Below are 10966 nucleotides of genomic sequence, written 5' to 3'. Positions count from 1 at the left end.
GTTAACATATATTGAAAGTTTATTTACGTCTTATGCCAGGCATGAAGTGCCACCTGTTTATGTTCTTCTTGCTTTCCCAGGAAGCTTACGAGGAAGAGATTATGAATTCCACTTCATAGAATGAAAAACTGACTAAAACTTCTACAAGCACTTTCCCTTCTTAACCTCTCCCTTTCGAGGGGCTAGGCGACAAATACAGATTACAGAAAGAAAAATAAACTAAAATATAGGTACGTTATAAAAGAAAAAGGCAATCCAGTTGAGTTTCACGAACAATGTAATATTAGTCTTTGATGTTGAAAAAGAGAGGGAAAAGAATTTAAGGCCTGGCGTGGTAGCGCACGCCTTTACTCCCAGGACTCGGGAGGCAGAGGCAGGCAGATTTCTGAGTTTGAGGCCATCCTGGTCTCCAGAGTGAGTTCCAGGACAGCCAGGGTTATACAGAGAAACCCTGTCTCGAAAAACAAATAAAACAAAACAAAACAAACAACAACAACAAAAAGAATTGAATTTAAAAATGAAGAGGCTAACTTTCCAGACACTTAATGGGTGGGTTTTTAGCTTATTTCATTAAGCCAACTTATGAAATTGCTTTTCAATTAAGTGTCATATTACTGTCACAGCTGTGTCTTTTTCTATCTTTCAACTTCATCCTTGCTGAATGTGGGAAGTGATTCCACTGTGTGTGTGTAATCGGTGAGGTCTGGGGAGGATCTTTTACCACCATTGTTTCCATGGGTGTCCTCGCTCTGGGGGCCTGGCATTCCTCAGGAGTCTAAGGCAATGAAGGAGCAGTGAAGCGCGCAGAAGAGGCACAAAAGAGCCGCAAAGGCTATCAGTGTAGAAAGATCAATTCAGTGTGCACACGAAAGGCCCAGTATGCCCGGGATGAGGAAAAAAATATGCCTTCCCAAAGGGAAGGAAACTGGTTGACCTGTGGGGGTCCACAAAGAACTGGCCCTCTGGCCAGGGACGATCTTTTTAGGTCCTTTATCAATCTCTCAGCTGGCGCGGCCTCGCCCCTTCTGTCGTGGGAAGCTTGGGAGGGTGGGGAAAGCAGAGCGGGGCGTCCGCATCTTTCCTCAGCAGGTTTCAGCTTTTTCTAAGTGGCAGAAGCGTCTTCCTTCTTTCATCTTGCAGGCGCTGCAGCTGGGAGGCAAGGTGGAGAGGCTCAGAGGTGGGTCTCCCGGCCTTGGCTGCGGCTGGCTCTGCCTGGCAGCCAGGGAGGGGTAGGGCGAGGCTGTGCAGCCTTCCCGAGTTAGCTCTGAGCAGCCACAGCCCCTCTGCGCGTCCCAGAGCTGTCGATCTGCCGGACAGACGTCTCCTCTCCCGGCTCCTGCCTCAATCTTAGTGAAGCCTCTGTCCGCACCCACACCATCAACCAAGTGACAGGTCCCTAGAAGGCCAGGCAGGATACAGCCTTCCTATCTGGGTCTGTCCTCCAGTCTGCATGGGTGCGCGCGAAATCACACACACACACACACACACACACACACACTCCGGCTGCATACACACCCGCCACACAGACCCACAGTCCGCACACACACACACACACACACACACACACACACACACACACACACACACACACACACACACTCCGGCTGCATACACACCCGCCACACAGACCCACAGTCCGCCCTTCCTGCAGAGCACACACACACACACATACGCACACACAGCTCGCCCTCCCTGCAGCACGCGTGTGCATGCACACACTAAGCTCGCTCTTCTTTTCCCTACAGCACACACACGCACTCACGCACACACAGGCCGACAGACAGACATCAGCGAGCCCACCCTCCTCCCTCCCCGCAGCCCTGGCTGCCCAGCCCCTCTTCCCCGAGCGCCGCGCCCGGCGGCCTCCGCAGGCCCCGCCCCGGGGGAGGAGAACCGGCCGCGCGCGGGAGCGGGGCAGGGGAGGGGACGGGCGGCGGGGGAGTGTCTGGCTGCCCCCGCCCCTCGAGTGAGCGCCTGGGCGCGGAGGTCCCCTCCCTCCTCGCTCCGAGTCTGCCAGCTCCCGCTCGCTCCCTGCCCACTCCCGGGGGGCCGTTCCGTGGCGCGGCCGCCGCGGCCACCGCTTCTTTCACACTTTAGTTGCCGCGAGCCGCGCGCCGCGCTCAGTGACTGGAGAGAGCTGGCCGCGCGCCGCCTTCCCGCACGCACGCACGCGGGCCCGGCTCCGGGGTTTTCGGCTTTTACTCCAGGCGGCGGGGAGGAGGGGGAGCCCCGGCCACACTGTAGGGAGGAGGAGGAGGAGGAGGAGGACGTGGAGGAGGGAGGAAGAGAAGAGGCGAGGAGGCCAGGGGCGGGGGGCGGGGGGCTTGCCACCTTCAGCCCCCCCCCGCGAGCGCCCAAGGTAAGCGGGGGCCACCTCCGGCGCGCTGGGTATCCCGGGTGGGCGAGGAGGGAGGCCTGCGGGGTGTCTGCCGAAGGGATGGGAGCCGCGATCCCCGTGCTGCCGGCGCTCTGCTCAGGCTGGGGCTGCCGCTGCGGGGCTGCTGGGGCTGCTCGCTGCAAGGGACCGGAGCCAGGCTGGGGGAGTTGGAGGGGGGCAACTGCTTGCAGGGTGGAGGGGTTGGGATGCGGTTAGGGCTGCTGACGACTTTCGTCACATCGAGGCCTGGGTGGCTGGTGTGAGACACCCCTCCCTTCCCACCCGCACCCCGCGCCGCCCTCAGCCTTCCTGCTCTTCTCTAGCTTTGCCTGTAGCCACTGTTACTTTGCAAGCAGGAGCTGGGAAGGAAAAAAAAAGACACCCAAATTTAGAATCTTAGGCTAAGTCTCCAAGTCCCTTCCCTCGCTCCCACTGATGGATGCGTTTATGTGGGGAATATGATCCCCGAGATTTCTGAAGTTTTGACCTTTTTGGGGTGGCTTGTTTTCTGTACATCTGCTTGTCTTCCTGGGTGTATTTATTATTCGTGCCCTTGCGCGGCAGCCGGAGAGTGCTTGGTTGTATTACAAGAGCAGATTCCTTTCCACCTCTGCAGGCAGTTCGAGAAGTGCCGCGGTGGCTGGGCTGCCTTTGCTGCTTAATGTCCTTCCCTATCATCCGCCCTGCCCCCTCCCTCCAGAGAGAGAGATATTTTTTATACCCCTCTGTAATGTGTGTGTGGGAGAAGTCCTTAGGCCGAAGAGCTTTCATCGCCCATTCATTCCTCTTGTGAAGGCTCTGAATGGCTCAGGCATGTTGATAACATTTGGGGGTGCCTATCTTTGCCTGTGGAGTTGCTTGGCCCAAGATAAAAATATACACACCCAAACACGCAGTAATCTTGAGGGAGCAAGCACAGTTTGAGAGGGAAGTGATTTGTTTCCAGTAGGAAGCTGACAACCTAGGAGATACCTTCATCGCCTGTGAGTTCGGAAGAGTGTTTTAAAATAGAGCTTATGCTCTGTGTGGCTGGAAGACAGCCATAAGTTCAGTTGCTCTGCAGCTCTGAAAGTGATACACCCTGACCAACCAGAACCTTAGTGAAGCTCCTCTGACTCAGACATTGGGAGGGGGCCACTTGGCCACAGATCCCCTGAACTTTTTTTTTTTTTTTTTTAATCTCCCTTTTAGACGTGTGAGGAGCTGAGAAGCTCATTACACAAACGGTTATAAGAAACACCTTCCAATTCAAGGCGATGCTGTTCACTTCCTACCTAATGAGAATAACCTTTGAGTTTGGTGGAATTGGGATGTACCAGGAAGAAGCAAACGTGGGTGGGGTGGGCCTGGATGACTTCAGTTCTGACGGGGGGGGGGGGGGGGAAGGTTAGGTGGTTTTTTAAGAAGGGTCTGTTAAGTCCAAGGTGCAGAGTTTGGGGGTTTCTACACCCCCCATCCCCACCTTTGTACTTCTGGAGCAGAGTTATATGGTAAGTGCAGTGTTTAGAAACCCAATTGATGGGATTTGGAAATTCCTCTGGACTCCATCATCTGCTTTTGTCCCCCTACTTAACAAGTAGGAAGGGTCCCTGGGATGGAACAGCCCGGCACACTTAAAGGCATTAAATGCTGGCACTAGTACTTCTGAGATCAGGCGCGCAGCGTTGAAATGTAATCCCTTCTAGTGTGTGGTACTGTACGAGCTAGGTTTCAAGCACAGAAACACAAGTGCTCCGGACCCCTTAGATGGGAGAATGTCTCAAGAGGGCTGAGGTGCCTCTGGCCTTTAGCTCGCAGCTCACTTGGAATATAAACTCTCTTCACACCCTATCAAATTTGGAACATAGACCCCACTTGCCCTCCCTCCACTGACTATGTGGTTGGTAGAGAGAATCCACATCCTTCAACAGGGAGAAGTTCATTCTAGAAGGATCCCAGCTTCTTCTTAGCTTCTTCCTTTTACAGGGTTAAAAGTTTCCACTCCAAGTTGAAAAAAAAAAAAACTGACAAATTTGTTTTCTTGTTACCTCTTCCCCAGCCTACCTCCCTTAATCATTTTGTATGGATCTCTTGGACAGTGACAGGGCACTGTACAAACTGTTTTAATGAGATCCTATCTTAAAGGAGGTGGACAAAGTTTCTGAGGATAACACCTGAGGCTCTTGTGTTCTCTCTCTCTCTCTCAAAAGGAGAGACTTAAATGTCTCAAGGAGTCACAGATACGAATGAAGAGCATCCCCATTCAGGGTGCTGTGTGACTGATTGACATGTGGTGCTGAGGATGAAGATGGTTCACATCTTGTACCATGTCCAGGCTGCAGGCATTTTACTATTGTGTTGGGTTGGCATTGAGCAAGCTCTGCTCAACATCGTACCTGAAAAATGGCTCGCTCTCCGCTCTTGTGTGGCCACTTCTACTGCATATTCCTTATCAGAGAAGTTGTCAAAAGCTGTGCCCCTGGGCTTCCCTTAAGTCAAAAGAATGCAGGAGACATTTATACGGAGGAACCTAAGCGTGTCAATAGCCATGTAAACACCTTTAGTGACAGGCATGTTTAAATAAAAAGGTAAGGGGGCTTTCCTATCCTTCAAAGTTTACTTCAAGCACTACTTTGAAGATAGCTCAAAGGGGAGCCTATGATAATCTGGCTGGACACTGACAGAAGGCTGTCGTTAAAGCCCAGCTCATGCTATCTTATAATACAATGCCTTGCTTTCTCCTTTGGGTTGTTAGAATTGAGTCTAGAGGGGGCGTGGCATCGCTTTGTGTGTCGGGAATGTAATTTTCCTCCTGCTGTGTGGCTGATGTCTCAGGCTGTGGGTAGTGGTTTAAACTGTTTAATTCCGCCTCTCCTCATGGCTAAACTCTTGAAACCTAAACTCACCCGAGCTTTGGGTTGGGGCTGAGCATGGGAATGAACTGGGGTCTTTCAGCCTTCTGAGCAGCGCCCTGCCCATTGTCAGCCAGAGGTGAGACTTGGCACCTTTGCTCTTACAATGCAGTTTAATGTGAAAGTGTCTTTTACGGAAAAGTTGATTTGCCTCTAACTCTTCAGGAACATATTGACTGTGTAAAGCGACCCCGACATCTAGTAAATAAGGACTCACTCTGATAATGGAGGGGCTAGACTCAGTTTCATGAAAAAGCACAGCACTTCAAAAATACTATTTTGGAAATGATTATAGGATAGGCTGCACCCCACCGTGCATGGAGGGTTATGAGAGATGATACAGGTATGAAGACCCCACACAGTGTTCATGGTGAGTGTTCAGGGCGTCTCTGATCCTCCTTTGCTTTTAATTTATAGTATATTCGTGTGTACTGGAACACATGTACATATGGGTGCAGAGGGCAGAGGGCAGCTTGCAGGAGTTTTCTTCCTTCACCTTGTGGGTCCTGGGGGTCAGACTCGGGTTGTCTTGGTAGCTGGCACCCTTATCTGATGAGCCACATCACTGACCCAAGTAGAAATAATTTTATGTTACTAATATGTTTTTAATAAGTACATTCATTTTAAGCTATGTCATGGTGCTTTGAGCTTCACTCCATAGTGTGGGGGGAGTAAATCGTATTTAGATAGGTTCTTGATAAATTCTGAAAAGCAGATTGCAACAGACAGTGTGCACGTGTGCATGTGTGTGTGTGCACACACACACACATGCCTTTTGTGCAAGAAGAACTGCAATAGTAAAACTGCATTTTAAAAAACAGTGACAGTTTTGACTTTTAGGGCTCATAATTCAAGAGCCTATCTGAAGTGGTGTGTAAATTATACGTATACATATTTTTACTGTATGCAGTCATTTAGCCTGACTGCCTCAGCTCTGAAGTTTAATTTTACAAGTTACAGTTGCAATAAGAAACAACGTAACATGCTGCGGTTATGCAATTATGATGGGGGTGTCCGGGGGTAAACCGGGATAGGATAAACATGGAGACGCAGCACAGCAGTGTCTGCAGTTGCCAGGTACTACTAATACGAGCCCTGACTTTCCTACAAATGTGTCGCTGGAAGGCTGTATTTCCTTGGTTGCGCTGTGTCTTACACTTGGGAAGGAGTGCCGCTTTCCCAGCCTGAATTCAAGCCGCTGACCAGGCTCCTGGAAGGCAGGGCTGTCTTGCTTGTCTCAGAAACCCCCATGGCAGCTGGCACGGCCGACTACTTTGCACTTGGAAGTCACTCAAATAGTGATCAAACTGAAGGAATTAACTTAATTAGTTAAGGTCTGTAATGTGTTTAAGACCTTGGAGAAATACATTAGATGCAGACATAGTTTTTAATAAATCCGTGCGCTAGTTTATTAAGGGCAGTGTCTGATGCCTCAGGGTGGGGTTTTTGAAACATACAGGATGCTCCATTAGGTTATCAGTAATATGGTGGAGACAAGATGCCCCCTTAAATGATCTCAACCCTTGAGTTAGGGTCATCTTGATTTGGAATAGCCATGCTTTCCGTAGCTGATAAACCCTTCTCTCCTGCCACCTCATCATTTGTCTGAGTGGCTCAGCCAATACCAATACCTCTTGCCATCTCTTAGGGTGTTCTTTACATGTTTATAGTCTTGGACATTCGACTACAGTGGTAGCAGTCCGGGGTTTCCATGCTGGCGTCTCTCTGGTGGTGAGATCCTGGGAGAGAGAGCTCTAGCATTCCCAACTCCCAGTTTATTAGGTTCACAGCTGCTTCCTCCAAAATAACCTGGAAAAAAAGCAACGTGGAGCCCTGCCCAGTTCAGTGAGCTCACTCCCGCTCCCAGCATCCTGTGGCTCTCTCAGAAATCTGTCCTCTTAGGCTGGCCTTACTTACCTCCAGTTTCTCTGCCAAGTATTCCTTTTGGTTTCCTATCCTTCCTGGAGCTTTTCCATGCTTTCCTGGCCCCTCCCCCAGATGTTCACCCACAGCCTCTCTGGCTTCTCTTCCCACTACTGTATTTATACCTGCGAGACACTAGGTTTCTTTGAGAATGGGCTGCCCTATTATCTTAACCACATCTCCCGAGCCACTTTCTCTGCGTTCCTCCCACCTACCTTCCAACGGCGGGACTTCCGGCTTCCAACCAGGCTCCTCCCCTCTGCCCTCGGGCGCCTGAGTCCTGCTCTGCCCCACATCTCCTTACTCCTCCCACTCCCCCCACCCCCAATCAAGCCTCAGATCATCCAGTACATACCTGCCTCTGCCTGTTTCACAGCCTTCTACCACCACAATAGATGTGTTTACAGCATTCGTGAACTGACAGTCCATACCTCACAGGATACATGGAATGAGAGCACTCATTCCATCTCCGAGTTCCAAAAGTTCCTGAACTTTTGGACTTGGTTTTCACTTATCGATTCCACAGCGCGGTTGTTGATTTTGAAAACCTGCTAGGCCGTTTAGAAGTACTTAGAGCAAGTGGATGCTCACAGTCAGCTATTGGATGGATCACAGGGCCCCCAATGGAGGAGCTAGAGAAAGTACCCAAGGAGCTAAAGGGATCTGCAATCCTATAGGTGGAACAACAATATGAACTAACCAGTACCCCCTGGAGCTCGTGTCTCTAGCTGCATATGTATCAGAACATGGCCTAGTCAGCCATCAGTGGAAAGAGAGGCCCATTGGTCTTGCAAACTTTATATTCCTAAGTACAGGGGAACACCAGGGCTAAGAAGTAGGAGTGGGTGGGTGGGGGAGTGGGTGGGGGAGCGTGTGGGAGACTTTTGGGATAGCATTGGAAATGTAAATGAAATAAATACCCAATTAAAAAAAAAGAAGTACTTAGAGCATCGCATTTCTTTGCTTCACTTTGAGGTTCCGTCCTCTGCTGGATAGTAGCAAAAGGAACTACCCTGATGATGACTGTTGATTTTAAGAAACCTGACCAACAGATCTTGGGAAGCATTCCACAGCTTTCCGTAAGAGCCCCAGTCAAAGGGTTTATCATGCAGCAGATTCTCCTTGCTTATCCCAGGTAGAACAGTTTCGTTTCATCTTCTTTTCCTCACCCTCTCCTTTAGTTAAATAAATATTGCTATAATCCGAGCCATGTCCCCTTCCCCGCTATTTTTTGTTACTTTACAGTTCTCTATGAGGGTGTGATAAGCACCTGAGACACATTTATGCCAAGCAGAGGGATCTGTAGCAAAGAGCTACATTGCTGATGTCACCTCTAATTCTGTAGTCTACGTTGGCCTTGCCAGTGAGTGGAAACATCTTGTCAGAGGCTTATGGGCTAGAATCTGGCAAATGTCATAGAGCTCAATGGTAGGACACTTTACTCGCAGGTCGGAGGTCATAGGTTTGGTTCTCAGCTCCAGGGGGAAAAAAAAAACCAAACATGTATAAGCCATTGAACTGTTAGTTCAGGGGCTGGCCATTTTAGAAAATTGGACTTGAGAAACAGCTTAGACACTGGCTGTGCATCAGGCAGACTGGGTTAAGTAAGTGTTTTCTCTCTGATGGCTTTCTGTTTTATTTGATGATGGCAGATATTGCCGTGGTTTGAGTTCATCATCGAACACATACATTCCACTTCCCTTGGTGACTTAGGGCCTTTCCTGCCTGAGAAATACATTGTTTCCCCTGCAAAGTAGGGGCATTTTTTTATACCCATTCTCAGTAGGTGGTAAGTGAAGTGGGTCTCCTAACAGCCCAAGAGGTGCTATGCACATCACAGCCGCTCCTGACAGCTTCTCTCTGAACTCTGGTGCTGTGAAGGAGAAGGACCGCATTCATTGTCTCCAGTGTGGTAAAGGTCTTGGGGTCACATGACTTCTCATAAGAAGATCTGTAGGATCCAGGTAAAGTGAGGCAGACCTGGTTCCTGTGTGCCAAGAGGTAACGTCAGTTCTGTCTGCAAGCTCTGTGGAAAGCACCCTTCCTAGGATAGTCATGTAGCAGCTCCTAGGATTAGAAGGTTGTAAGAGACGAGGCAGCATCTACCTCATTAAGCATCTCACATGGATGCCGTGATGGAGGAATTCACCATCTAGGAATCTCTGGGGGCTGCAGAGCATCTCCTGAAAATCCAGCGTTCAGTTTTCTATGTTAGGGACCTAGGACTCTCTTAAGACAGCTTCCCCAGAACATATCTGCTTACCTTTGTGGCCTTCTCAGGCTGTCTGTGGGATGGCTTCCCTCTTGCTGTTTCTCCTGAGACTAAAGAAACCCTTCTCAAGTCTGAGTTCAGATCCTCCATGCGCCAATGAACTGCTTCTGCTGTAAGACTAGTTTGTTCTCTACCTTCCATGTATTCCTCAAGCACATAGGTTATTCTTTCTTTTGGTTTTAGGTTAGATACTTTTCTTTCCAGTATAGCGAATGGAACCTAAGATGTTACACTGGGCAAGCCCACCAACCACTGAGCTATATCCCCTGTCCATCATTTATGTACTTTCTTAGTCCCAGCTAAATAAATGCTCCTCTGTCCTGCCCACTGAGCCAGAAAAAATTGATTGTGTTGTGTAAGTAGCTGTCGGTTGATTGACAGTTAATAATTGATTTGAGGCTTGGATTTTTTTTTTTTTTTAATGAAAATGGTGCTCCCATTTTAAAATTCTCTTTAAATGAGGAAGTCTAGTCTGCACTGCGAAAGATAGTGTTGTTGTTGGCCAAGGTTAAGGCGCTAATCTTTATTATTTGCTCCAATAATTTATTGAGCAAACATTTGCCTTTGTTGGTGGTTCTCTGTGTCATCTCTGTGCCTGGCACTGAGAAGATGCTAGAGATACAGAGAGCAAAAGGCCTGGCCCTGGCTTTGTGTAGGTCCCAGGCGAGCCGGGGAATTGTTATATGAACACATGGTCTGTGGTGAATACACAAAGGTGCTTTGGGAGCTGAGATAAGAAAGCACTTGAGTTGGGAGACAGGCCTACAGGATACCCATTTTCCTTGGGAACAATCCTGGTTTACTCTTACTGCCTCACAGGACCCCAGGACCCCTCAGGAAGTCTCAGGTTGGACACCTAAATGCGGTTTGATAGGTTTTTATTTTTTCTCATTCTGTCCATTCCTGGACTCTTAGCCTGGCATTTTAGGACAAACAGGTCTGGAAGGAGGGAGATGATGCAGGCCGCTGCAGGCAGAAGAGTCTCTGGTACTGAGAAGGCACGTGGACACTACTCTTCTTGGCAGCTCTTGCCTGGGGATGGAGAACTAGAAGCTGAGGCTCATGAATTGTGTGGAGTTTGCTGTAGAGTTTGGGCTTTTACTCAGCATCTGAGCAGTGGGAGTCACTGGAAGTGGGAAGATGCTTATTTTCTGCATGGTCTTTTCTGGCGTGTAGAGAAGAGACTAAAGGGGGTCAAAGCAGAGCGAGCAGCCTTTTCTGTTAATGCTAGCCCAGACAGTGATGCCGAGGCAGAGATCACGGATTTAAAACAAGCAAATCAAACAGAATTGTGGGAAAAATGATGAAGGATAACTGCTAATATTTTCTGAATGGACCACATTGAAGAAAAGAGTTACCAAGTCAGTTTAAAATACACGTTTTAGCTTTGTCTGTTCTCTTAGATGGAGAGGCCTAATAGGTAGCTGACCTTCTGGCCTGGCTTTCAGAAGAGAGTTCGGGATAGAATAACAGGTTTTCTCTCAGCTCAGTCATCATGTCTTA

General features: G+C 49.1%; 1 protein-coding gene across 1 annotated transcript in view; it reads left to right on the top strand.

Moving 5' to 3' along the window:
* The first annotated feature begins 1940 nt into the window (after positions 1–1940).
* CUNH1orf21 (chromosome unknown C1orf21 homolog) overlaps positions 1941–10966 on the top strand; it is a 201950-nt gene continuing 192924 nt past the window's right edge. Inside the window, exon 1 of the mRNA XM_021170447.3 lies at positions 1941–2359. The gene's annotated coding sequence lies outside the window, so the exon portion shown is untranslated. The remainder of the gene's footprint in view (positions 2360–10966) is intronic.

The sequence above is a fragment of the Mus caroli genome, unplaced genomic scaffold, assembly GCF_978045245.1.
Source record: "Mus caroli unplaced genomic scaffold, Mus_caroli_1 scaffold_1, whole genome shotgun sequence".
Taxonomy (NCBI): Eukaryota; Metazoa; Chordata; class Mammalia; order Rodentia; family Muridae; genus Mus; species Mus caroli.
This window is presented reverse-complemented; position numbering and strand designations above follow the sequence as displayed.